Genomic DNA, 27,446 nt, shown 5'->3' with positions numbered 1-27,446 from the left:
CGGTAACTGGGGACTATTGCACCCCTACTACTACTAACACATATCTCATGGCATCCCAGCACAATAAGCATATGAAATAATGGCAACCATATAATTATCACAAAGACAATCATTTCAAACATAATCACCTACTGGTGGGCCGGCATTGGTGCCTTAGACCCACCCCTACTGGAAGGTAACTCACCTCACATTGCTGAAGTCTCGTAGACATAACCCCCAGCTGCTGGATGACAGATTCCCGATCTGTCAACATCAAAACATCACCCAATTAATAATTGGGTTCCAACACATAAATACATACTTGGGGTTAAATACTAATTTAACCCTAACTTAGATTTATTTAAGCCCAAGGCCCACAAGTCAACTATTAGTCAAAGCCCAACATATGGCCCAATTTTCCAAATTGGGCCCAAACCTTTGCATGGTCTCATTCTAAGGCCCAACCAAAAGTCCAGTCCATCATTTGGTATTTTTAATGGCCCAATATCTCATAATCAAAAAGGCCCAAACTATGGCCCATCTATGGCCCAATTTTCCAAATTGGGCCCTAACCCTCATATGGGTCTTACCTTAAGCCCATCAACATATTCTAGTCCATAAGATTATTTTTGGATGGTCCATTAATAATCCAATTACCAAAGCCCAATGGAAAGGCCCAACTCAAGGCCCAAGTGAAATTAGGGTTTCACATAAAATGACGATTAGGGTTAAGTGTTTCTCACTTAACCCATTAAGGACTTAACCCACTAAGGACTTAATCCACTAAGGACTTAATCCACTAAGTCCAATATTGCTTAGATTAATTTCTGCCAATGATTATTATTTAATATTTCAAGTTATTAAATAATTCCCGTGGGTGACACGATAAATTCTCAAAATTAGGGTTTTCTAGGCATTAGGGTTTTCCAAACGAAATACTAGCCCATTTATCAATTTGTTGGGCTTTTAGGTCAGTTAGGGCTTTATTGGGCCTATTAGGCCCACTAGAATATCATTAAGCCCATTAGTCACATGCTTGGGCTTTTAGGTCCATTAAGCTTCATTGGGTCCATTAGGGCTTACAAGGCCCATTAGGGTTTCAAGCACCCTAAACGAATCAAACTCAACGAGGCAAGCACACCGCCACCCGACACGGCGGCCGGTGGCGGCAGCCACCACCCTAAGGTGGTGGTTTTCAATTTCTTTTCATTATTCCATCTTTTTTTACAAATTACAATGAGTATCCCAAAAGTAACCGCAAACACACACACTAAAATACACCCACCCATGGTGGCAGCCACCACCTCACGGTGGTGGCGGTGGTTCTTCCGTGAACTCCGAAAAAACACCCAAACACGCACACATACTCCAAACAAGAGGTCGGGCCCTAAGAAAATACCCACCCACACGACCACCAAGCGGCGGCAGATGGTGTCTTCGTGTTCTCGGTGGTCTTCAGCTTCAACAACAATGACACAAGGCAGTAGCAATCAAACCCGATAATGGTAGCAACGAACGACAAGAAGAAGGGACGGAAAGGAGAAGGCGGCTAACCCAAGCCTAACGAACCAGCTTCAATTTCGATCTCAGTGGCTCTCCGAGCGGCCCATGGCGTTTTCGACCGACGATGGCGTTCTGGTGGCGTTACATTGGCGAGGTGGTCGCTGGCGGCCTCGCCTGATCGAAAAACGAACGAGAAGAAGAGGGAGATGGTGACTGAGGTCCGACGTCTCACAACAGCAATCAATCCTCCGGGGGACGTGCTCTCGTTCCGACGTGGGGGAGGATGGAATCCGGCGACTGGCTTCAACGGTGGCTGGAAGATCTCTCATGGCGGCGATTGAAGGTAAGGAGTAAGGTGGCGGCTGGGAGGGTTACGCTTTTAGGGTTAGGGATGCTAGGGTTATGAGCATGGAGAAGTAACGGGTTTAATACCCGTGTCCCATACAAAATTCGTGAGGATTGTCACTTCCCGCCCCTCCCATCTCTAATATTTTCATTTGTAGTCCAATATTTACATTCCAGCCCCCTGACTCTAAAATTCCTTTCAACACAAGTCCAAAGAAATTGCCAAACAGCCCCTAGCATCAGAATTCTATTCATAATTGGTCCGGAAGTTGCATTTTAATCCCCATTTCCAGATTTTAATACATTCGAGTCCCGATAACAACCACTCCTATCAACTTACTATCACCTTAGAGCTAAATGAAAATAATATAAAATACATCTCGAGGTTTTACGACCATTATTATTTATTTTATTCGTTTATTTATTTATTTAAATATACAGGGTGTTACAGTATATGAATAAACAATGAGTTCACAACCAAGCCTATGACTGATGCCCTATCAAGATCTATTGCTTATCGTTCCATAGATTAATATGGTATCATGCACTCAAGCAATCGGGCAAGTGAGGAGTTGTCAATTCCTAATACCGCTATCCATAATGACCATTGGCTCAAAGAATTAATGGTTGGATTAAAGTGTAAGAGAAGGGACTTAAGACGATAAGGCCTCATGTTTTAACAATAACATACACATACACAACAAAATATAGCAAAATATAGCAATCAAGTTTGATACAATTCGATATAAATACATCATTCATAAATAGTTTGGACATGCTTTTCCACCCCAAAACATAAAAACCGAAAATAGGGGTAAAGGTGTGAATACTCACAATATGCAAAATCTAGCAACCAAGTTTATACGAGTCAAATAAATACAACGAACATAAATAGTTTAGGACATGCTTTTCCACCCCAAAACGTAAAAACCGAAAATAGGGGAGTGGTGAATACTCACAATATGCAAAATATAGCAACCAAGTTTATACGAGTCAAATAAATACAAAGAACATAAATAGTTTAGGACATGCTTTTCCACCCCAAAACATAAAAACCGAAAATAGGGGAGTGGTGAATACTCACTATGCATTGAGATGATGCAAATGGTGTCTTGAACTACGCTTCACTCGTACCACTATCATTTTCCTACAACGATGTTACACACTAATGAGTCTCTAATTGAAATCTAATACTATTATGTTTACTACTATAATAGAATTATGCAAATAATGTGTCAAAATTTAATATTGTTAAATTACAAACATTCTTCTGAAATGGTAAAATTTTATAACTCATGTGATTAAGATAATTTTGGATATCATTTTCCATATTTTTGTAATATTAATTGAGGGTATTTCAATACATTTAAAGGTGTTTTAAACTCCTAAAAATCCAAAAATATCGTCCAACAGTTTCCAAAATTCATCAAATTTTAGATTTTTGTTCCAAATACAGTATACGTCTTCCAGAAATTTTCTCTTAAATTTTTGATGTGATTAACTATTTTTTCAAAATTTTATGCCTTCATAACAATATAAATTCGTGAAAAATAGAATCCAGATGATAAAAATTTTCAAACTTTTTATAATACTGCCATTTGACATACTTAGTCTAGGAAAAATATAAAAATGGATTTCCAAACTATTTAACCCAATTTTATGATTTTTGAGCATTTATTCTTATAAAAATTGAAATAAATAGAAAACAGTTTCCAAAAATGCCCAAAATTTTTGTAACACTGTTATTACATATATAGAAGTTGTGAAAAATATAAAAGATATTTTTCAATTAGTGTTGCTATTTTTCTTTGTTTAATCCTCTTAAATAATTATTAATTGAAGAATAATTATTAAAAAGTTAAAGTAAATTACCAAAATTTTTGTAAAGTTCATTTACAGTGTATATAATATGGGAAAAATCCGAAAGGTGGTTTTTATCTACTGGAATCCAATTTTGTGGATTTAAGTGTATTTTACCTTAGAAAATAAGTGAAAAATAGTATACTGAATAGAAAAATCTTTCAAAATTTTTATTTAGAGTTGTAATATACTTTAAGGTCTTCCGGTAAATTTTCATGAATTTTGGATGAGTACAAATATTTTTCTCATTATTAGTCCATTATAAATACAAAAATCAGGGAAAAATAGGAATGCATTATGAAAAATTCTAAAAATATTTTTCTGAGTCTTACACGTAGGTTAGGAGCTGAGAAAATTATTAGATACCCTTTTCAAATTGTCTAAAGCGGTTTTATGATTTATTGGGGCTAAACAAAAAGAAAATTCAAAACTATGCTAAAAAGTAACAAATATCAATGAAACTTAATGAGAAGTCATTATTTAGCATAGGGGTCATCCACGAATTTACCTAGGATTTATAGACCTCCGAAAGTATTTTATATGATTTATTGGCCTATTTTTTTGCAATAATTATAATATTTCGAGGAAAATGAATTATTTTCTGAAAATTTGTATAACATCTCATTTTGTTGGTGGAATATAGAAAAAAATCTGATTTGCTCAGAAAAGTTGTTTTAGATATTTATTTGGGAATAAATCCTTTATAAACCTATTTGAAAGCTTTTTAACAACAAACTTTGATCATCTAGCATCTAAGCTTGAAGATCATCACATGCATGTTGGTTTGAAGACCATTCATGAGTTTGAAATGTTCAAAAATCGTTTTTGAAAGAAAACTTTGGATGCATGTGGTGTTTTTCCACCAAAACATGTAGAAAAGTGCATTTCCTTGATTTTGACTTAGGTTTAGGTCATGGGACTTCACCATCTACAACATGCATGTTGTTTTTGGATGAAATCCTACCAACATCATCATCAAAACCATGAGTAGGTGCAAGTTTTCATGATTTTACAATAGAATGGAGTAGAAGATGGAGAAAATCCATGAAAAACAAGTAAAACTTGAAGGAATGGTGAAGTAGAAATCGATTTTACCTTCAAGAACACCTCAAGATGATTAAGACTTAGAGTTCAAGGTGTGTGTTCTATGACCCATTTTCTGGAGAATTTCATGGTTGATGGAGAGAGGAAGAGGGAATAGAGAGAAAATGAAGTGAGGGAGTGAGAGAGAGAGAGAGTGAAGTATGGAGAAATGGAGTGTGGAGGGGAATTGATTGAGTGTGTTGGGAAGAGGAGAGAGAGAGGAATCCAACTTTTGAATGGAGAGAGGGTCTCCCTCTTTTTTAATTTTATAAAATATAACTTTATTTTATAAAAATGTCAAGTTTTTATAAAATATGCACCTTATCCTATTTTTCATTCACAAAACCTTGATTTTTGGCTTAGAAAATAAATTTAAATACTAATGACTTACATTTTATTTCTCCTTTGTTATATTTTACTAATTTGAGTTATTTTAAATTGATATTATAAAGTCCATACCAAATCTTTTGGATTTTTAGGTGTTAGAGTTTATAAATTTTAATTTTTAGGGTTTTTAGGGTTTTTAGGGTCTTGGGATTTAATAAATATTTCGATATCAAAATGAATTGGATTATTTGAGATTTCAATTTATGTTAGAGTTTCATAACTCTTTTTTAGTTAAAAATAATGTTTGTAATTTATTTTTATCGATTTATTGGCATTCTATGTAGTGGTTTCGAGATTCAAGCGAAATTGAGGAATCGAGTATACTAGTCCTAGTCTTTAACTTTGACTTAAGTTTCTATAAGACTTTGACCTAATTTCTACATCTAGGTCAAGTGCATAATTTGTGTATATGATTCATGAAAAGGCGTTCGAGTCAAAGAGTGACCCAAATATGGATAGTCACTATAGTTAAGTAGTTGTAGAATTCGCATATCAATGTGAAATCTAAGTACACTATCCATTGTTTCTAATTGTTTCCAAGTTTCTATTAGGTTATAACTTAGCTTCTAGTTACTAAGTCTAGTATGTGTCGTGCCTACACGTGCAACTAAGTTTATTAAATCTAGAACTAACTCGAATTTTGACGGTTGTCACATTAATGCAATGGATGTTGTTGCTTGTTTACTATTTTACAACTGTTGTGATACTTGCATGACGTCCTCCGCCCTCAAATGTGTCTGCCAATTCATTTTGGGGGTGTGACAGAAATAGCCAGTCTCGGAAGCGAAACTCCTCAGTTCGAAGCGAAAGTGCGTTCGTACTGAAAGTAGCTTCGGACTGAAGGTGGTTTCGGTCCCAAGGTGGTTTCGGCCCTATTTTACTGTTTTTCCAAAAATCTTCTCGTTTCGAGTGGTTTTCAACTACGTTAAGGGTCGGGATGCCCCGGGTGTTTATAAGAAGTTGAAAGAGGTTTTGAGAGAGATTTGGGAGAGATTTGGGAGAGAGAGAGCTTGAGCAAGGGAGATTGAGAGAGACTTTGTTTGTGACCCTTGTTAGTGTTTAGCCTCATAATGCATGGTTTGTAAACCCCATTATGCCTCGTTATGAGTGTTATACGCCCCAGAAGGGTATGTAATAGTGTTTTCTCGAGTCGTTACATGTCACACCCTCGAACCGGACGGCGGAAACGTCCGAGGGCTCGTGTAACTATCAATTGAATACCATCACAATGAATATACATGAAACAAACACATACATCACCAACATTACATAATACAACTGTCGTTGTTCACATCAAGTACATTGTATAAATATTACATATCCATAACATCAATTGTTTGAAAGTTACAAAACATAATATCCTAATACACTTGATAGTTTTCTTCAGCTTATCTGTTACCTGAGAATACAAGTTATTTTGGAAACGGTCAACATATAAAATGTTGGTGAGTTCATAAGCATGTTTGATATATAAAATGGTTTGTATTGGTTGTATAACCCAGAAAATCCGATATTTTCTGAAATAAAAACTGTTTACGACATGATGTGATGATCCGATATACGTATATGTATGCATGATTTCAAAAACATGTATAATTGTATGTCTTTCAAAAGTGTTCCTTGTATTGCATTTGATGTATGTTAAATGAATGATGTTATTTCCCCGGAAAATCCGATATTTTCCGATTTAAAGTAGTATGATAGTTTTGTATTATCGCACAAATCACATTGTATGACCACCAGGTATGAAGTTGATTTCCCATGAATGATGAAATGGTAATGGATCTCTATGTCAGACGTTATAACCATGCATGATAATGACTATTTCGCCTGTCTTGGCATTTTTACAAATGCCGGTTTTGCTCAAGATTTTGTCACCCTAGATTGGCCGAGTCTAACTGTAGCGAACAGCTCAGGTGTGGGGGAGTCGCCCCCGTATAGATCTATACACAAACTCTCACTCTGTCACACCCCAAAACCGGAATGGCGGAAACGTTCTGGGGTGGAGGACGTCATGTACAGTATCATAACAATGCATAATAGTAAAGACAAGCAACAACATCCATTGCATTAATATAATAATTTTAATACAAGCGTGTTCTGTATAGTATGTAAGACACCAAAATATATGATCAAAATAAAAGATGAGTCTTGTATCTGCTCCATCTTCTCAAAAGCTTCATCGGTACCTGTCTATTGATGACCTGAGAATACAAGTTATTTTGAAAGAGTTTATCAACATAAAGCTGGTGAGTTCATAAGTATTTAGGGTCATTGCTTGTATGAAAATGTTTGTAACGACGTAGTGTATATGTTCATAGCTGTTTGTAAATGTGTTGTACATGTTTGTAAATAGTTGAACTCTCTAGAAAATCTTATATTTTCTACTAAAATGTAGCCTTCTACCAAGACCCGACTGTTTGTATGTTTGTTCTTTTATAGAGTAAGAGTTTTCCCCAGTGAACTATCATTATAAAAATATAGTTTACTTAAATGTGTATGTGACAAAGTCACAGGGTAAATGTCATAGGAAAATAATGTTTTACCTCAGTAGTGACACTGTTGGTCATAAAGTGATGAAGCATAGACTCCAGGTAGTACTAAATGTACAGCACGCCTCGGGGAGTCTAAAGAAAGTGAAAATGCAGACTCCAGGTGGTATTAAATGAACAATACGCCTCGAAAAGTCTGTTTTGCCTTTAATTCTTAATTAGTTAATTAAAGGTTTCAATGTGAACTCGTATGTAACCATACTGATCGACGGCTGAATAACTGATGACCCTCCGGTGTCATATGTAGTGAGGTAACATTCTGTCACCCCTTGGCCTTATCGGCTGGGACTGTAGCTAGCAGTCGGGATGTAGGAGTGTCTGTCCCGTATAGATCTATACACACAATGCCCGCTCTCCCTCCAGGAGACTCTGGTTACAAGGTGATACCACAATGAAGTGTCGTATCGAGAAGTAGTATGTCACATTATGTTTATAGTATTCAAAAGTTTGTATAGTATGTCATAGTGTAGTGATGTTTTCTCCTTACTAGTATATAGTATATTCTCTTGTATAGTATATAGTGTGTATTGACTCATAACTGTACTGACTCTTGTATGTGTCGTTGTAATAGTAGTAGTGAGTAGTAAACCCTTAACTATACCTATTATAGTTAAATAGTAATGTTGTTTGTATGCCTTCATTGTACAAAGGTACTGAACTGAAGTGAAAGCTTTTATATCCAACACATATATATATGATATATAACTAAGATTTCAATGACATTCGGACAAATAACAGGACACCCTAAGTCCACAACCAAACAAGGAACAAGAAATAAGGTGAGCTATCAGTCCTAAGTCCTTCAAGTCTTACTTATATAAATATATTAGTGTAGATATGGTTTTGAAAATAATGTAAGTTTAAGAAGGTTTGAAAACAGTTTTAGCATCTAAAATAGTTTGATAAAGGGTTTTGAAGTGCTTGAAATCCATAAGTTTGATAACAACTTGAAAGTAATAGTAAATCTTTCTATTTGTTCTAGTCATTAATCATATGTGATTAAAGCAATATCTAGAATGTTTCAACTTGTATTCCCCCCCCCCCCCATAAAAGCATTTAAAATCATTTCAAAGGTTGATTAAGGGGTATGAACTCACCTGAAATGAGTGATGCGAATGTAAGATCGGAAAAAGGATGCTAAGTGTCAAGTGAAGTCTTGAGCACACGTACGGATCCTATTTGGCATATAATGACATATATGTATACAATTAGAGTAAATTCAACTATTTAATAAGGATAACACCCTTATAGTCTAGGAAACACTTATATGGAAGTGTTACAATCACCAAGGATTGCATAAAAGGAGTGTATGGTCACTAAATGGAGCTTTCGGTCCAAGTGGTATTCTCGGTCCGAAGGGTTCTCGGTCCAAAAACCGAAAACTCAAGATATTTGGTGCATGTGGTGATTTTCAAGGGCTTTCAAACATGCATAGGGGTTCTAAGTTTTATCCAAAGCCTTAAGTGAGTTTTAAGGTCTTAAAGGCACCTTTCTTTAGGGTTTTAGGTTTAAGGAGATGCACTAAACCGAAAACTCCTTTTGTTCTTGGAAAATGACGATTTCAAGGTCCTAAATCAAGTATCCTTACTAGATAACAAGTGTAGGAAGTAGATACTTACAATATGGAAGCAAAGAAGGGTGTTTTCGGCCCAAAACACTAGTGTGTGTTCTTGAAGAACACTTGAAGATCTAAGAAAAAGAGAAGATTTCATGGATGAAATCATGTATAACTACTAGATGAAGTGTTGTATCAACAAATCAAGAGGAGAAACACTTACATTTTTGGAAGATTTGGAAGAAGCTCTTATGATACTTGAGAGAGAAAGTGGGTGTTCTTGAGTTTGGAAATAAGAAATGAGGAAAGGAAGGAGTAAACTCATGCCTTAAGCATGAGTCCTCGGTCAAAGGGGGTTTTCGACCCCACCCCTCATGTTTGGCCGTAACACCTTATCAAGGTGTTATTTGTTTTATTTGTTCCCCAATAATCCTAGAAAATACTTCCTTTCATTTATTTTCTCGAAAAATAAATATTAAAAATACCCAACCGGACTTTAAGCCGAGCTAAAAATTAGCGGAAATGAATTTGACTTTTAATTGAAGTGATTGACTGTAGAGTTCGATCAAATGGAAATTTCGGGTTGTCATACGCTCTCCCTCCAGGAGACTCTGGTTATAACTACAGGCTACGACCGACACTTATTGGTGCCAACCGATATTTCTCACTAAATCCCAAATATTACCCCATGAATTTGAATAACATTGATTACAACCCGTTTGATGTTCACATGATATTGAATAAAGCCTAACAAACACGAAAAAGGACAACTGTGGCCCACTAATCATGTATGTCATTTATAGGCTGTCGAGTATGCTTATGGACACGTGATGGCCCATCAAGCATATGATGAATATCTCGTGCCATATTAGCAATGCAAATGGGCCACTAAGGCCCAATAGCATGTAAAAGCTAATGTAGGTCCATTAGGCATGTAATTGGGTCACCGGAAGCCCAATAAACATGTGTTGATTATGATGAATATCTTAGACCATATTAGCAATGCAAATGGGCCACTAAGGCCCAATAGCATGTAAAAGCAGATATAAGTCCATTAGGCATGTAATTGGGTCACCGAAAGTCCAATAAACATGTGTTGATTATGATGGGCCCAATAACCGAGAAATTGGGTCACGAAGGCCCAATAAACACAAATATTAATGCTAGGCCCAACCATCGTATTGTTTATTCGTTTATCGATATATTTGTAGTATAAGGTTTTTTTTACACTTAGTGTTTACTTTCAATGTTAAAATACCAAATGTTGGTTTATAACGACACTTTGGTTATATATATATATATATATATATATATATATATATATATATATATATATATATATATATATATATATATATATATATATATATATATATATATATAAACATATGTTATAAATTTAATATCTTTTGGTCCAATTGTTTTATTATTAACATATTTGACCCCAAAATATTTGTTTGACTAATTCAGCCCATTTTTAACATAAAGTTACAAATTTTGACCCTTTTGAATAAAAATGACATTTTTAGTCCTTTTTGATAAAAATGACGTTTTTGGTCCTTAAATCTCTTTTCTTGACATTTCCGGCCCAAATATAATTTAAATTTTCAATTTCAGTCCACAATTATTCTGTTGGCAGTTTCAGCCCTTGTTTGTAAAAATATTTACACTTTTGGCCCAAATTCCGTAAGTTTTACATTTTAAGCCCAAAATCCAAAAACTTTGCATTTTAGTCCAATACTTGCAATAAAAATCATTTTCAGCTCAAACTAGTTTTATTTGACATTTCCAGCCCCCTTATTATAAAAGTTTATACTTCCCGCCCATTTTTCTGAAATTTTACACTTTTGGTCCATTTTTCTAAAACTTTACAATTTTAACCCCAAATTTAGAATAATGCTATTTTCTGCCCAATATTCGATTTATTTACTGTTATGGCTCGACTTTTGAGTATTATTACACGTTTAACCCAAAATCCTCTAACTTTCGCAATTATGGGCTAAAAATCCGTAAGGCCCAATTATTGGCCCATTAAGTTAAATTTTTACATTTTTGATCCTTTGGAAAATATAGTTATCATAAAAACTCATTTTTATACAAATATAACCCATTTATCCTTATAAAATCATAAATGACACCATTCTTCCCATCTTTTGAGTATTTAACCAAAAACAACCTTTAAACATGATCTTGTTTAGTTTTTCTTATATTACGCATATGTAATTCTTTTAACTTTATAACATGGTGTATAGGACATCTTAGTTTATAGTTTTTACATATCCTTGTTAGAGTTCTCAAAATATACCAAGATCTAACATATTTTCACATATAATTCAAGAAAATCACACATAGCATACAAAAACACATAGATCTACACATTTGACTTGTATTCTCCCCCAAATATCATGTAAAAACCGAAAACAAGGGGTATGAACTCACCTTGGGTTTGTTATTTCGGTTTTGAAGAAGAATAGAAGAAGAATTCGGCCCTAGCAACTCCTTGTGGGGTTTTTCGAAATCTATGAAGTTTTCAAGAGTATAGATCACGAAATGAGATGGGTTAAGGAGAGATTTTTGATGAAATCTTGAAGTTAAGCCATAGATTTAAGTAAGACTTACCAAAAGTGTTGAACTTTGATGAAGTGTTCTTGATGACACACCTATAACTCACGAAATTTGGAAGGAAATTTTGGGAGAATTCCTTTGAGTTTTGAGAGGAAAGATGAGAGAAGGTGTTAGGTTTGAAAATGATATGTGAGTGTAAAAAGGCCTTATGGCCGAGAGTTTGGAAGAGGGGAGAGGGAGAGAGAAACTTCTTGTCTAGATACATGAACTTGCATTGTTACATGGTGGGTATTGTGCATGGATGACCACCATGCAACATTGAGGTGGCACATGCAAGTTTAATCCCGCTTTTCTCTCTTTTTTTTTTATTTTTTTAGTTTTTTTAATAGTTAGGCCGAAGATGAGAAAGAAAGAAGAAGGAGAAGTAAATTTGGGCCTTACATGCTTAATTATAATCCTATAAGGCCCAAATGGATGGTTCTCGGCCCATTGGGCTCCTATGATGGTTTACGGCCCAATTAGAATGAAAGAATGGGTTTTACGGCCCATTAAAGCTTATTAGGTTTGTTATGGCCCAATAAGGCCCATTGGGGTAATTTATTTCATTTTAGGCCCATTATGGCCTAAAATGTTAAACCTCATGGAAGTGGGTCCAATTAGAGCCCAATTAATAGTTCTAAGCCCAAAACAATCAAGTTGAAAGCTTATTGACCCATTAGGCCCAATAAGGAAATCCTAGTCCAAAATGGACTTAGGCCGGGATTCTTAGGGTTTCAAAACCCTAAATTGACTTTTTGTAATGTTTTGTATGGAGTTTGGGTTTTACAATTGGATTTTGATGAAAGTTTGTTGTTATTGAAATAACATCATATGCATTATCAAGCTGAGTTACAATTGTTGTCATTGATATTGTTTACAAAAGTATAGAATTTCCTAGCAAATTTGCTAGTTGTTGTTAGGGTGCAAAGTCACGCTTGGATGAGGCTTTACCCACTTGTATGTGTAATGAGTTGTCTTTCCTTTATAAGGAAGTGAGTGGCACTCATTTTATGTAATGAACACTTTGAGAGCATTAGTTTAGAGAGAGAATTTTGCAAGACCCATTTGTACTCTTTCTATGAAACTAATGAGAGCTTAAAAGAATTATTTACTTCTTGTGTTCTTGATTTTGCATGATGATTCACTAGATATTTTCTAATTTCGCACATGTCATCATAATCAACATCACTACAATTGGTATCAGAGCGGGTGTTCTTGATTGGATCAAGAATTGATCCTTGATGGCTATCTTGATTTGGTGATTCTTTATGTTCTTATTGATCTTCGTGTTTAGAGAGTGTTTGGTGTTCTAGAAGTCGAATTTTTCTTTGATTTGATCCATAATTCGACTTTCTCTCTCTAGAATACTTGTTTGTACCACTTTCTCTCACTAGAATTTGGTTCATATTTACTTTCTCTCTCTAGAAAACCCATTCAAAATCACTTTCTCTCTCTAGAAATCTTCAAGTTTTTGTAATCATGGTGAATTTGCCTTACAATTCTTGGATTGTGATCGTTGAAGATATCAAATACAAAGTCAATAAAGATCAATATTATGGGTTGGTGTTAAACAAGTTGATATATTGGGAAACTATGGTTTCTTATGGAGGATTTAAGGATGATCATGGAAACTTTATATTTCAACCACTTTGTGAGATCAAATGGTTGGCTGATATTACATGGTCCATATCAACACGTAGTAGTGATAAGAATGGAGAAGAAAAATATTTGTTCAAAAAGAAATATGTTTCTCTTATTGAAGACCCAAATGATCTTCATGCTCTTAAGTTTGTTGAAGTTCTTGACAATGGAGTTCAATGTGATGTTCTTGATGTTCAAGAAAAAGGAGTTCAAGTTGATTCTCATGATGAAAAAGTTTTTTTCTCGATTGGAGTTCAAACCGATGATATTTTGTGTTCTTGTGATTCGTTTGAAGGAATGATTCCTTATCGAAAGCCAATGGTTCAAGAAATTCACAAATATCAAACTCCAAAAGATTTGATTCAAACTCACAAAGTTGATGTTGTGGAAAGTGGGTTTGTTCATGAGATCAAGTCTTCAAGATGCAAAAAGATGAGAAAGAAAAAGAAGAAGAAGATTAATCGAAAAAACAAGCGGGTTTACTCACAAAAATCGTCAAATGTTGTGAAGCCGAAATCCGTGAAGCAAATTTGGGTTCCAAAGCAACAATCTCCAAATGTTGCATTGAATTTGAAGTCAAAACCCAAAAATGTTGGTGGTTCTTTTGAAGATGTTCTTGGATCGTTGAAGAAAACGAAGAACGAGTTGTACATCACGCATAGTGGGTGGTACAATGTTCGATTTGGAGATTTTCTCATTCCAACAAAAGAACCAAGATCTTCTAAATTTGATTCGTTCGTTGAAAACGGAACTCGATTCATCAAAAAGGTATCTCAAATTCTCAAATGGATTCCAAAACGTCCATGATTTCGATTCGTATTTTTCATTTTTCATTTTTGATCGATTTGCCTCATTGGATCTAATCCGTTTCAACCCCATAGTTGATCCAATTATTTTTTGTTTAGATCAAATCACAAAAATCAAAATCATATTTTCACATTTTTTTAAATTTCCAAATCATTTTTTATGTTTAGCAAATATTTCGAAATGTTTTTGTTCATTCATGTTCAAAAGGTTTTTGAATACTGTTCATCTACATATTTCGAAGCCTAGTCCATCATCAAACCATTCATTATTGATTTCAAGCCCAATAACTCATACAGTTGATATTCATTACCGATTCAAAATCTTTTTTATCATCTATTTTGCTTATCTAATATCAATTTCATGGTAGCTTCATGTCAAAATCGATTTCTTTAATTGAAAGAAAATTTCAAGTCGACATTGCTTTTGATTTTGATTGGCAAAAGCTTAACAAATCGAACGTACTGACTTGGAATCGATGTTGATTTGAAGAGTCAAAATAAAAAGTCAAAATTGTTGTTCTTGGTTCAACTTGTACGCATGCTTCACTGAGTTGTACAATTGGATTATCATCGTGTGATTCTGGAATTTGGTTAAATGTCGATGGTCACCTGTTGATTTTGGGGTCAGTCAATGGTTCGATGGTCGATGATTGATGATGAACAGGTTTTGCTTAAGAATGAAAATATAGTTTGATAACGAACTGGAAAACGAAGTTCTTGAATTTGGATGTTGATAATCAGGTTTGAGATGATATCGATTTGTGATGTCGATGTGGTTTTTGATCGATTGTTGGGTAAGACCTGAGACTAACGAATCGATGGTTAGTTAGATTGAAGAATAGTGAAACTATCAAGTTTTGATCTAAAATTTGATATTAGAAGCATCGATTTCGTGTTTGTTGACAGTGAATTTAGAAAAGTCAAACATCGCAAAAAGTCAACTTCGATTTTTGAGTGATGAATCAAAGAATTAAAGGCTGAAATCATTGGTTTTGAGTTGAGAACAAGATATGGATGTCGAAATCTAGTCTAATTTGAGTCTAATTTCGAATTTTGGTTGATATTGTGTTCTTTATGACGACGATTTTAATGTTCGACTCCTGTGAGATGATATGGAAATCGAATATGATTTTTAGCCAATGGATTGTGTTGCGAAGGTTAGTAGATGAGAATGGAATTTTGGTCGAGGCTGAGTTTTGTTGCTTGATTGGGAACGAACAGATAAAGAGATTTGATTATTGATTTCGAAAGATTGGAGTTTATGTTCATTAATTTGGAATCGATCGTGAGTTAGGTCAATAATCATTGATTTTGAGACTTGTTGCTGAGTAATGAAGAACGAAGGGTCAATGTTTGTTTGTTTATGGGTATCGATTGGGAACGAGACGACTTGGAAGTTTTTTTTTATATCTTTTGTTGATTTGGGGTAATATTGGATTTAGATGAACGAATGGAGTTTGGATTCGAATGGTCTTGACAGATGGAATTCTTTGGAGTCGTAGTGTTATGATTGATTTTGGATTCGGTGATTAAATATTCGAAATTATGATCAGGTCGATCGATGATTGACGAACTGGGGTTAATTTGGGATTGAATCTGTCACACCCCCAAACCAAGGATGGCGGAAACGTCCGGGGGTGGAGGACTTCATGTATAGTATCATAACAACGAATATAATAGTGCTCAAAGTAAATACAACCATCATAAATATAATTGAAAATGTTACACCATGGAATAAGTTTACATGTTTCAAAATCAATTACATTATGATGACAAAATGAAACGTTTGACGATTTATCGTCCCATCCTCAAAATGATGTTGGTTTTCCTGTTTCACTGATTTCCTGAGAATACAAGTAGTTTTGAAAAAGTGTCAACAATTAAGTTGGTGAGTTCATAAGAGTTTGTTTGAGAAAGAAACCGTTTTCCTTGTAAAAGTTGACAAAGTATGTTTCCAGAAAATCCAATATTTTCTTTATTAAGTGAAATGAATGCTTCTATGTTATGCGATTATGAACCCTAGAAAGGCCCATAGATTTCCTTCTATAATCGCCCAGTGTATATAAGTTATATAAAATTTAAGTTAAATAAACCGTCGAATATAATGGGTCTGTCCTAGGTCCACAACCAAACAAGGAATAGGAAGTAAGGCGGGCCCACCAATTCTAAGTCGATTATAACTAGATTCTTATATAACTCTAGCATATACACTTAGCAATTATAGCTGAAGTCTAACAATTCTAGATGAATTATAGTTTTAACAGAGATATAATTCCAAAGAAAATCCTATATTTTCCTTATAAAAGTTATGTGGTCCTAAATCCCAGGACCGGAAATAAACAAGTATTTTCCATACTTAAAGATATAAAAGTGGTTTTAAATCGGCATAAACTCGTTTAGTTTAGAAGTAAAACCCCTTTTCAAAGTAGAAGTTTCCATGTAAACTTAAAAGATTGTTAACTACCTATGTGAGTCACTATAACCATACTATGACGAGAAATAACATGCACAACGTTTTTCAGACGTTAAGATACTATGACTCTTGTCACCCGTAGACCTGCAGGTCCCACTGTAGCTAGCAGCAAGGTGTGGGGTGTCAAACCCAATATAGATCTATACACAATTATCACACTCTCCCTACAAGAGACTCTGGTTATAACTTACAGGAATTGGGATCCCGTACTCGAACGTACGGGGAGAGAATTGCCTCACATCCTAAGTTAACTAGTTTACACACAGTTTGATATTAAAACCTCTTCCACGAAGGAAGTAAAATCACCTTTTCTGAATAAATTAGTGATATGAAATCCTTAAACTATTACTATTATAGTTTATTACGTAAAGATATGAAAAACGCATTTGTTTTGAGAGTAAAACCTTTTTCATGTAGTAAAAATCCATAAACTATGCTTATTGAAGTTTATTATAAGTATTCGAAATGAATGAGTAAACCTTATCATGAATGACTAAATTTCAGTTTATGATGATAAACTAACAAGAAAATACATTCAATATTTAGAACTTATTGTTATACACTTTGCTCAACATAATACAAAGTGTATTGAAAGTTATAAGCTGTTAACTAGTTTTTAACAGTTCTGCACTGTTTTAGAAAAATCATAGAAAAATCATACGAAGTCGAAAACTGAATCCGTAAATTCTGAGAGTTCATAAAATGTGTCTAGTTTGTTCATAACTTTTATTATGATTTTTCGGAAGTCTTTAACTTGTGTTAAAATGTTCATATTCACAGACTGGTCCGAATTCGTTTTTGAAATGATAGGCAGTTTTGTAAAAATCACCATAAATTGTAGAAAAATCGTATGGTGATGTGCAAGTAGTCATTTTAAAGGTATGAACCTGAACTATTTTCACCTGATACAGTTTTGAAAACTAAAATGTTTAAGTTGACCAAAACAGTCCGTGAATGGAGTTGAACTTTTCTGATGAAGGCTGTTAAATGAGTTTAGTTGAGTTCTTGGTGTTTTAACTTGTATTCCCCCCCTTAAAACTTAAGAAAAACATGAAAAGATAGGGGTATGAACTCACCTTGAGTGATTTCAGTAGATGGATGATGGAGAAAAGAAGTGCTCAACTCAAGAACACTTGGGAGGTGCTTGAAGATTTGAAGATCTAACACAAATATGACGATATTTGTGTAAGCAATCTATGATTTGGATGAAAGATAGTAGAATATCTAAGTGTGGGAGGAAGATACTTACCAAATGTGGAGGAAAAACCCAAGACCAGCCTTTGAATCTCGAATTTTTAGAGAGAAAAAGTGGAAGAGAGGTGTTTGTTCTTCTTAAGAAAGAGTGAATAAAGTGGGAGGAGAGGGGAGGATATCTCCAGCTTTTGTTCAACATTATGACTGAAAAAGAATGGGAAAAGGACAATGATTGACTAGGTATGGGTGAATAGTGACTAGGGGTTGTACTATGAAGGTATGGGGAGGTTGCTTGTGTCCTTGTTCAAAGGATAAGTCAACACTCCTCCTAAATATCTTACCAACTAGATTTTATTCTTAGGCAAGGATTTTCCCCAAAATATAATTAAAATATGAATATTTGGGGTTTGTTATGTTAAAATACGAGTTTGGGTGAAAATCCCGCGTTAAAATCTCGAAAAACGGGCTCAAAACGCTAAAAATATTGAAAACCGGGTAGGAATTGATGAAATCCGAACTTCAGGGCCGAAGGTGCGCAGGTTCGGCTCCTTAGGAGCATAGAACCGAAGGCGAGGCTCGGTTGTGCATGGGAACCGAGAGGTCTCGCAGGCTGCTCATCAGAAGGGACCGAGAGTGGAGGGGTTCGGCTGCGCAGGTGCTTCTCGGACCGAAAGTGAGAAGTCTTCTCGGACCGAAGGTAAGAAGGGAAGAGCTGAAAGTCAGGTCTCGGTTCTGATTAGTTAGGGGACCGAAATAGACCGACCGCTCGGTCCATTTTGGTTGAGAGGGTTTCGGTTCTCAGGAGGTTCGGCTCCTAAGAGGAGTTTCGGTTCCTAAGAGGAGTTTCGGCTCCTTAAGGCTGTTTTTCGCGTAGACTTCCGTTTTCGAGCTGTTGTCGTCAAATTCGAGGGTCGGGATGCCCCGAGTGATTATAAAAAGTTGAGAGATTTTGAGAGAGATTTGGGAGAGATTTGTCATACTTGGAGAGATTTGGCATACTTAGAGAGATTTGGGAGAGATTTGACATTCTTGGAGAGATTTCTCATACAGAGAGAGATTTGGGAGAGATTTCACATACTTGGAGAGATTTAGGAGAGATTTGACATTCTTGGAGAGATTTCTCATACAGAGAGAGATTTGGGAGAGATTTCACATACTTGGAGAGATTTGGGAGAGATTTGACATTCTTGGAGAGATTTCTCATACAGAGAGAGATTTGGGAGAGATTTCACATACTTGGAGAGATTTGGGAGAGATTTGACATTCTTGGAGAGATTTCTCATACAGAGAGAGATTTGGGAGAGATTTCACATACTTGGAGAGATTTGGGAGAGATTTGACATTCTTGGAGAGATTTCTCATACAGAGAGAGATTTAGGAGAGATTTCACATACTTGGAGATATTTGGGAGAGATTACACACACTTGTAGCGATTTCTCCTACTTAGAGAGTTTTGGGAGAGTTAGAGTGAAAGAGATTGGGAGAGACTTCTTTTGTGACCTTTTTAAGTGTTTGGCTTCTCAACGCAAGGTTTGTACATCCCGTTAAGTCTCGTTATGATTGTTATATGCCCCTGAGGGTTAAGGAATAATATTTTATCGAGTAGTTTCATCACTTGCCCTGATTAGGGTTTAGAATCTCCGAACACGTGAAAACTCTAAGTGATACTTTGTATTAAGATTGCGAGTTGTTCAATAAGAAGCATAATGGAAACCCTAATGTACAAGGGTTAGATGAGTTGACCGGTTTGACTTGTTGACTTTATTTGACTTTGACTTGGCCAAAAATTGACGGTTGTCACAGAATCGATTAGTGAATGTATTCACTGTGATTTCACACGATTGTTTTCAAAGCTGGAAACTTCATTTAACTGGAAATGAAGGTTTTTGTTAACGAAGACTTTGGAGTGTGAACGAATAATCACGTGGTTGTTTGGCATAAACGAAATTAATAAACTGGAATGAAGTTTCGTACGAAGGGAGAGAGAAAATGGGCAGATAGAGTTTCGTACGAAGGGTGGAGATAATTTTATACGAAGGGTTGGAAAACGAAAACTGGATTTTGACTAACGAAGGGTTGGAGATGTGGATTTCGCTTTTGACTTTCCTTGGTCAAACTTCCCATTCGACTCTCTGTTACAAACGAATTGGGGAAGATAACCAAATGTTTCCAAATTGGTCCCTCATCTTTTCACGAAATGGCAAAATGGGTCCAGTTTCGAAATGGTGACAAAAGTTGTGAAAAATGGCAGAATTTCTTCATTAGCCACTGCAGTTTCGAAAAGTTAGCAGAAATTACCCAACTTCGAAAATGGGCTAACAAAGCTGAGAAATTGAAGAAGTTTCGTTTCAAGTCCCTGCAGTTTGTGCGAATTAACATTTTCTACCCAGTTTCGCAAATGGGGGATAATTTCGCATATTTGGCTGTTTTTGGCGCAACGGGTCCCTGCAAAATTTTGTTATTGACGGTTTTTACCCGGTTTTTGGAAAATCTTGCAACTCTCACCCAAAAAGTCAAAAATTTTCATGATTTTGGAAAATTTTAGAGGCTTTTTCGTGATTGTTTTTCCATGCAAGATTTTTGGTGATTCATTTTTGGTACACATCAAGGGGGAGTATTGTATAGTTCATTCATCGGGCGCTTCTCACCCTTAATGGGTTTTATAATCATTTTTTTGATTATAAAAAGGGGGAGAATGATGGGTATTTGAAGCGGGTTTTTCGGGTATTCATTGCGGATTTTGAAGACCGGTGATAATTCGAGGGGGATTTTGGTCTTGATCGCGCTAGCTCGTTGGATATTGAAGTCGGGCATCCAATCCTAACTTTGAGGGGGAGAATGTTAGGGTGCAAAGTCACGCTTGGATGAGGCTTTACCCACTTGTATGTGTAATGAGTTGTCTTTCCTTTATAAGGAAGTGAGTGACACTCATTTTATGTAATGAACACTTTGAGATCATTAGTTTAGAGAGAGAATTTTGCAAGACCCATTTGTACTCTTTCTATGAAACTAATGAGAGATTAAAAGAATTATTTACTTCTTGTGTTCTTGATTTTGCATGATGATTCACTATATCTTTTCTAATTCCGCACATGCCATCATAATCAACATCACTACAGTTGTGACATCACCCCCCCCCCCCCCCGTTAGAGGGAATTTCGTCCCAAAATTCTTTTGAAATTAGGTTTGAGAATGCGAGAATAAGTGAGGGTACTTCTGTTTCATTTGGTCTTCACGTTCCCATGTAAATTCCGGTCTACGCCTAGCGTTCCATCGAACCTTTACAATCGGGATGCGACTTTGTTTAGTACGCTTCACTTCCCTGTCCATGAATTTCCACTGGTTCTTCTACGAACAGGAGATTCTCATTGATTTTGATTTCTTCTAAAGGAATAACAAGGGTTTCATCGGATAATCACTTCTTTAGATTGGAAACATGGAACACGGGGTGTATGTTGCTGAGCTCCGCAGGTAGCTGCAGCCTATAAGCCACTGGACCGTTCGGGCAAGGATCTCGAATGGTCCAATGTATCATGGGTTTAGTTTCCCCCGTTTCCCAAAACGAATCATCCCTTTCCAGGGAGAGACTTTCAATATCACTCGATCCCTGACCTGAAATTCTAAGGGCTTTCTCTGATTGTTAGCATAGCTCTTCTGTCGGTCTCGTGATGCTTGAAGTCGGGCTCTAATTTGGATTATTTTCTCCGTTGTCTCGCGAATAATTTATGGCCCTGTTAAAGTACTGTCTGATGTTTGCCCTTTTGTTAATTGAGTATCACCCACCTTAGCCTAACATAGAGGTGATCTGTATTTGTGAACATATAACGTATCGAAAGGAGCAACCTTGATGCTCGTGTGATAACTGTTGTTGCATGAGAATTCAATCAAAGACAAGTAGGTATCCCATTTTCACTTTGGCGCAAGTGAGGCATTTGCCCATGTAAGTTGTTATTTCTGCCCTCATGTTAGGCCAATAATAATGTTGTTTAATATCCAAATTCATCCTGTCTGAACCCGAATGTATGGAATATCGTGTTTTGTGAGCCTCATTCATGACTACTTATCTGAATTCCCAGATTTAGGGACCCAGATTATGTTCATGTGCCTTTAGTTGCCTGGTGCATATGCTATCACCTTCCTGCGCTGCATAAGTACACACTCTAAACTCTTGAATTGAAGCGCCGCAGTAGACTATAAAGTCTTAAGTTCCCTCCGTGAAGATAGTACATGCGCACTATAGAGGGCTCGCTTCAAGGTTTGGAAGGCAACCTCTCGCCTCTCGGTCCAGTGAAAAGGTACGCCTTTTATGCTAGTGATGTGAGAGGTTTGTCTATCTTAGAGTAGTTTTGAATGAATCCCACGGTAATAGTTTGCGAGACCCAAGAATTTGCAAATTTCTGTGGGTGTCGTCGGGGTCGCCTAGCCTTCAATGGCTTTGACCTTGGAAGGATCCACATGTATCCCTTCCTTGCTGACAATATGACCCAAGAAGTTTACGTTGCGGTGCCAAAACTCACATTCGAAGAGTTTCACATACAACTTTTCAGCTTGGAAGGTTTCTAAGATTTGACGAAGATGTTGAGCATGCTTTTCTTTACTTCGCGAATATACCAGAATATCATCGACGAAAAACGATTACGAAGTTATTAAGGAATGGGCGGCAAGCTTGATTCATTAGGTCCATAATTTTGGCGGGGGCATTCGTTAGACCGGAGGGCATCACGACAAATTCGTAATGACCATAACGAGTTTGGAAAGCAGTCTTTCGGATGTCCTTCTTTCGGACTTTGAGTTGGTGATATCCGGATCTCAGATCTATCTTTGAAAAGTAGCTAGCCCCTTGTAACTAGTCAAATAGATCATCGATTCATGGGAATGGGTAGCGATTCTTGATAGTGAGCTTATTTAGTTCCTTATAGTCGATACACATCCGGAAGGATCCATCTTTCTGTTTAACGAAAAGGACCGGAGCTCCCCAGCGTGAGAAGCTAGGTCTGATGAATCCTTTGTTCAGAAGTTCGCTTAATTGGCTTGACAACTCTTGCATCTCTGTAGGAGCCAATCTATAGGGTGATTTGGCTATTGGAGTGGCTCCAGGTACAAGGTCAATTCGAAATTCGACCTGTCTATCAGGGGGTATCCCTAGAAGATCTTCGGGAAATACGTAAGGGAAACCGCAAGCCACTGGGATATCTTGAATATTAAGCTCCTCTTTGGACTTATCCACAATGTGAGCTAGGAAGGCAAAGTTCTTCCTTTGTAGATACTTTTGTGCTTTGATACATGAGATAAGACGAAGGTTGACACCGGGTTTGTCTCCATAGATGATTAGGGTTTCGTAGTTAGGAAGATGAAGGCGAACAACCTTTTCGCAACATATAATATTAGCATGATGGGGCTTAACCAATTCATGCCAATGATCACATCAAAACTCTAACTATTTACTAGCATCGAATCTATTTGGAAGGAGTAGTTGTTTAGTTGTTAATGTTCACCCTACATAGATAGCTTTAGTTGATTTAGTTTTTCCCATTAGCCATTTCCACCGTGAAGGCTTTATTGAGCTTTTGGGGTTATTGATTTAGTAAACGTTTGAATTTATTGCTCACAAATCTTCGTTCTGTCCCACTATCGAACAAGATGCAAACGAAAGTGTTATTAAGTGGTAACGTACTAGTAACAACCATCAGGTCTTGAATTGTCTCACCTTGACCCAAAGTCAAGATTCCTCCTGGTTCTCCTGCCCCATGGTCGTTGGCTTTGGGGCAGTTGCGTCTGAAATGACCGGTTCCTCCACATCTGTAACAAGGGTAATTAACCCCAACGTTATTGTTATTGCGGTTGTTGTTGTTGTTGTTGCTTAGCTGCTGGTTTTGTTGGGGATGAGTCCTACAATATCTTGCGGTATGACTCTTTCTGATGCAACAGTTGCAATGCATCTCCCTACATTTTCCATGATGATGGAAATTGTATTTGTTGCATTTTGGAAGACTTCCAGCATATGGTCTTGCTGATGTTGGTGTAGTAGTTGTCATGGTCGCTTGGACAGCAATATGTTGTTTATTCTAGGACCCTTGAGTTGGTTGTCCCTTTTTCTTACTCCTAGACTTTCGCTTCCTGCTCTTAGGCTTGGGGTTTGGAGTGCCTTGATGAGCTTTCACTTGTTGGTTTCCGTGGTTGTTACTTCGGCTGGAGCTGTCGACACTATTTCCACCTTTGTTGGTGTTGTTTGCATTGAGTTGTGCTATAGCAGCGTTTACGGCAGCTGTTATAACAGCTTGGAATGTAGAGGAATCCATCTGCAGGATTGGTGTCTCACGGGTGGGCTTGTTATTTATGTGGGATGACATCTTCTGCTGCGTGATGATAAGTAGGATCGTAAGTAACGATGGTCGTTCCCGATTATACTCTATAATTTCGCTTTTTGACGTATGATTCACATTGTTTTGATCTACATCCCTATGATGTATTTATGATAGTAGGTAATCGTAGATTTAGCACAAAATTTTAAGTCTATCCATAGAGTCATAGATTATCTTGGTTTCGAGGTTCTTGACTATCTAGCGGTTTCGATGGTTTGTTTTGTGCACATAAATGAAACCCCATATTAAAACACATAGCATTTCTATTAGAAATAGTCATTTTAATACATGAAAATTTGCCTGAAAGGCATACAATACGTAGGAAAATGTATGATCCGACAACCTTACGACTTAGGGTCAATAGTACATAGGGTAGTACACATAGAAGAAACACAATACTAGTAGGACATATGGTTAGTTCTACATACTGTGATACCTATAATAACAAGTAGTAGAGCAAGTTCCATCAGTAGTGATGACGATGACACTCAATCGTCGAGCTGGCGTATCAGAAGTTTAGCCAGTTCATTCACCTCTTGGGTGATTACCTCTTCCCTTTGCTCGGCTCGTACGACCCTAGCTTCGGCTGCAAAGAGTTGACGCTTGAGATCGGTTATTTCTTCCTCATGAGAGTGTATATGGTCTGTATCACTCTTCTGAACCGTGTGTGAATCTGATGGGACTTCCGATAGGTGGGGTTTACTGCGTGTCTCCTCAACGTCCCTTGCTTCATCTAACTCCTGGTCAGATTCGCCATATTCGTAATCAGTTACCACATACTCTTCTGGTTCTACTACGGGTCCCACCTCCTGACTTATTGCAGGGCCTCTTCCAGGATTTTCTTCAGGCTCCACCTCCGGCTCTTCCAGCCGCCCATTATTTCCCTGGTTCGGGAAATAAGGATCTTCGGGGTGATGAAATTCGGCCATGACGTCTGCATGAAATGATGAATGCTAAATCACACCTGGATTACTTCTATGGTAATTTAGTTATTTATGTTTGGTTTTATAACTCCTCTTTGGGTATTCGAGAAGGGTAAGTTTTTGTTTCATTGTCCATCACAATCACTCCCGGGTACAAGTCAGTCATACTTTGGATGAATGTAGTTGATCAGGCTACATTCACCCCCAATACGGTTACATAACTGTCCGGGCAAAATTGAGATGTTCAAATCCCTTAAGAACTTTTATAAGTTATTATATCGTTATTCTAATATTTGCACTTGAGTGTGGAAGTTTTTATTTTGTTTAGAGTTGTTTAGCCCCTTTTTGGTGTTTATAGTTGCATATCAATGTATGGTTAGATATGCCAGTTCACTATAAACAATGCTCTGATACCAACCTGTCACACCCTCGAACCGGACGACGGAAACGTCCGAGGGCTCGTGTGACTATCAATTGAATACCATCACAATGAATATACATGAAACAAACACATACATCACCAACATTACATAATACAACTATCGTTGTTCACATCAAGTACATTGTATAAATATTACATATCCATAACATAAATTGTTTGAAAGCTACAAAACATAATATCCTAATACACTTGATAGTTTTCTTCAGCTTATCTGTTACCTGAGAATACAAGTTATTTTGGAAACGGTCAACATATAAAATGTTGGTGAGTTCATAAGCATGTTTGATATATAAAATGGTTTGTATTGTTTGTATAACCCAGAAAATCCGATATTTTCTGAAATAAAAACTGTTTACGACATGATGTGCTGATCCGATATACGTATATGTATGCATGATTTCAAAAACATGTATAATTGTATGTCTTTCAAAATTGTTCCTTGTATTGCATTTGATGTATGTTAAATGAATGATGTTATTTCCCCGGAAAATCCGATATTTTCCGATTTAAAGTAGTATGATAGTTTTGTATTATCGTACAAATCACATTGTATAACCACCAAGTATGAATTTGATTTCCCATGAATCATGAAATGGTAATGGATCTCTATGTGAGACGTTATAACATGCATGATAATGACTATTTCGCCTGTCTTGGCATTTTTACAAACGCCGGTTTTGATCAAGATTTTGTCACCCTAGACTGGCCGAGTCTAACTGTAGCGAACAGCTCAGGTGTGGGGGAGTCGCCCCCATATAGATCTATACACAAACTCTCTCTCTCTCCCTCCAGGAGACTCTGGTTATAACTACACGCTACGGCCGACACTTATTGGTGCCAACCGATATTTCTCACTAAATCCCAAATATTACCCCATGAATTTGAATAACATTGATTACAACCCGTTTGATGTTCACATGATATTGAATAAAGCCTAACAAACACGAAAAAGGACAAATGTGGCCCACTAATCATGTATGTCATTTATAGGCTGTCGAGTATGCTTATGGACACGTGATGGCCCATCAAGCATATGATGAATATCTCGGGCCATATTAGCAATGCAAATGGGCCACTAAGGCCCAATAGCATGTAAAAACTAATGTAGGTCCATTAGGCATGTAATTGGGTCACCGGAAGCCCAATAAACATGTGTTGATTATGATGAATATCTTAAACCATATTAGCAATGCAAATGGGCCACTAAGGCCCAATAGCATGTAAAAGCTGATATAAGTCCATTAGGCATGTAATTGGGTCACCGGAAGCCAAATAAACATGTGTTGATTATGATGGGCCCAATAACCGTGAAATTGGGTCACGAAGGCCCAATAAGCACAAATATTAATGCTAGGCCCAACCATCGTATTGTTTATTCGTTTATCGATATATTTGTAGTATAAGGTTTGTTTTACACTTAGCGTTTACTTTCAATGTTAAAATACCAAATGTTTGTTTATAATGACACTTTGGTTATGTATATATATATATATATATATATATATATATATATATATATATATATATATATATATATATATATATATATAAACATATGTTATAAATTTAATATCTTTTGGTCCAATTGTTTTATTATTAACATATTTGACCCCAAAATATTTGTTTGACTAATTCAGCCCATTTTTAACATAAAGTTACAAATTTCGACCCTTTTGAATAAAAATGACATTTTTAGTCCTTTTTGATAAAAATGACATTTTTGGTCCTTAAATCTCT

This window comes from Lactuca virosa, chromosome 7, assembly GCF_052849685.1.
Source record: "Lactuca virosa cultivar CGN04683 chromosome 7, Lactuca_virosa_CGN04683_v6, whole genome shotgun sequence".
In the NCBI taxonomy this organism is placed as follows: domain Eukaryota; kingdom Viridiplantae; phylum Streptophyta; class Magnoliopsida; order Asterales; family Asteraceae; genus Lactuca; species Lactuca virosa.
The sequence above is the reverse complement of the archived record's forward strand: the minus strand, read 5'-3'. Positions refer to the sequence as shown.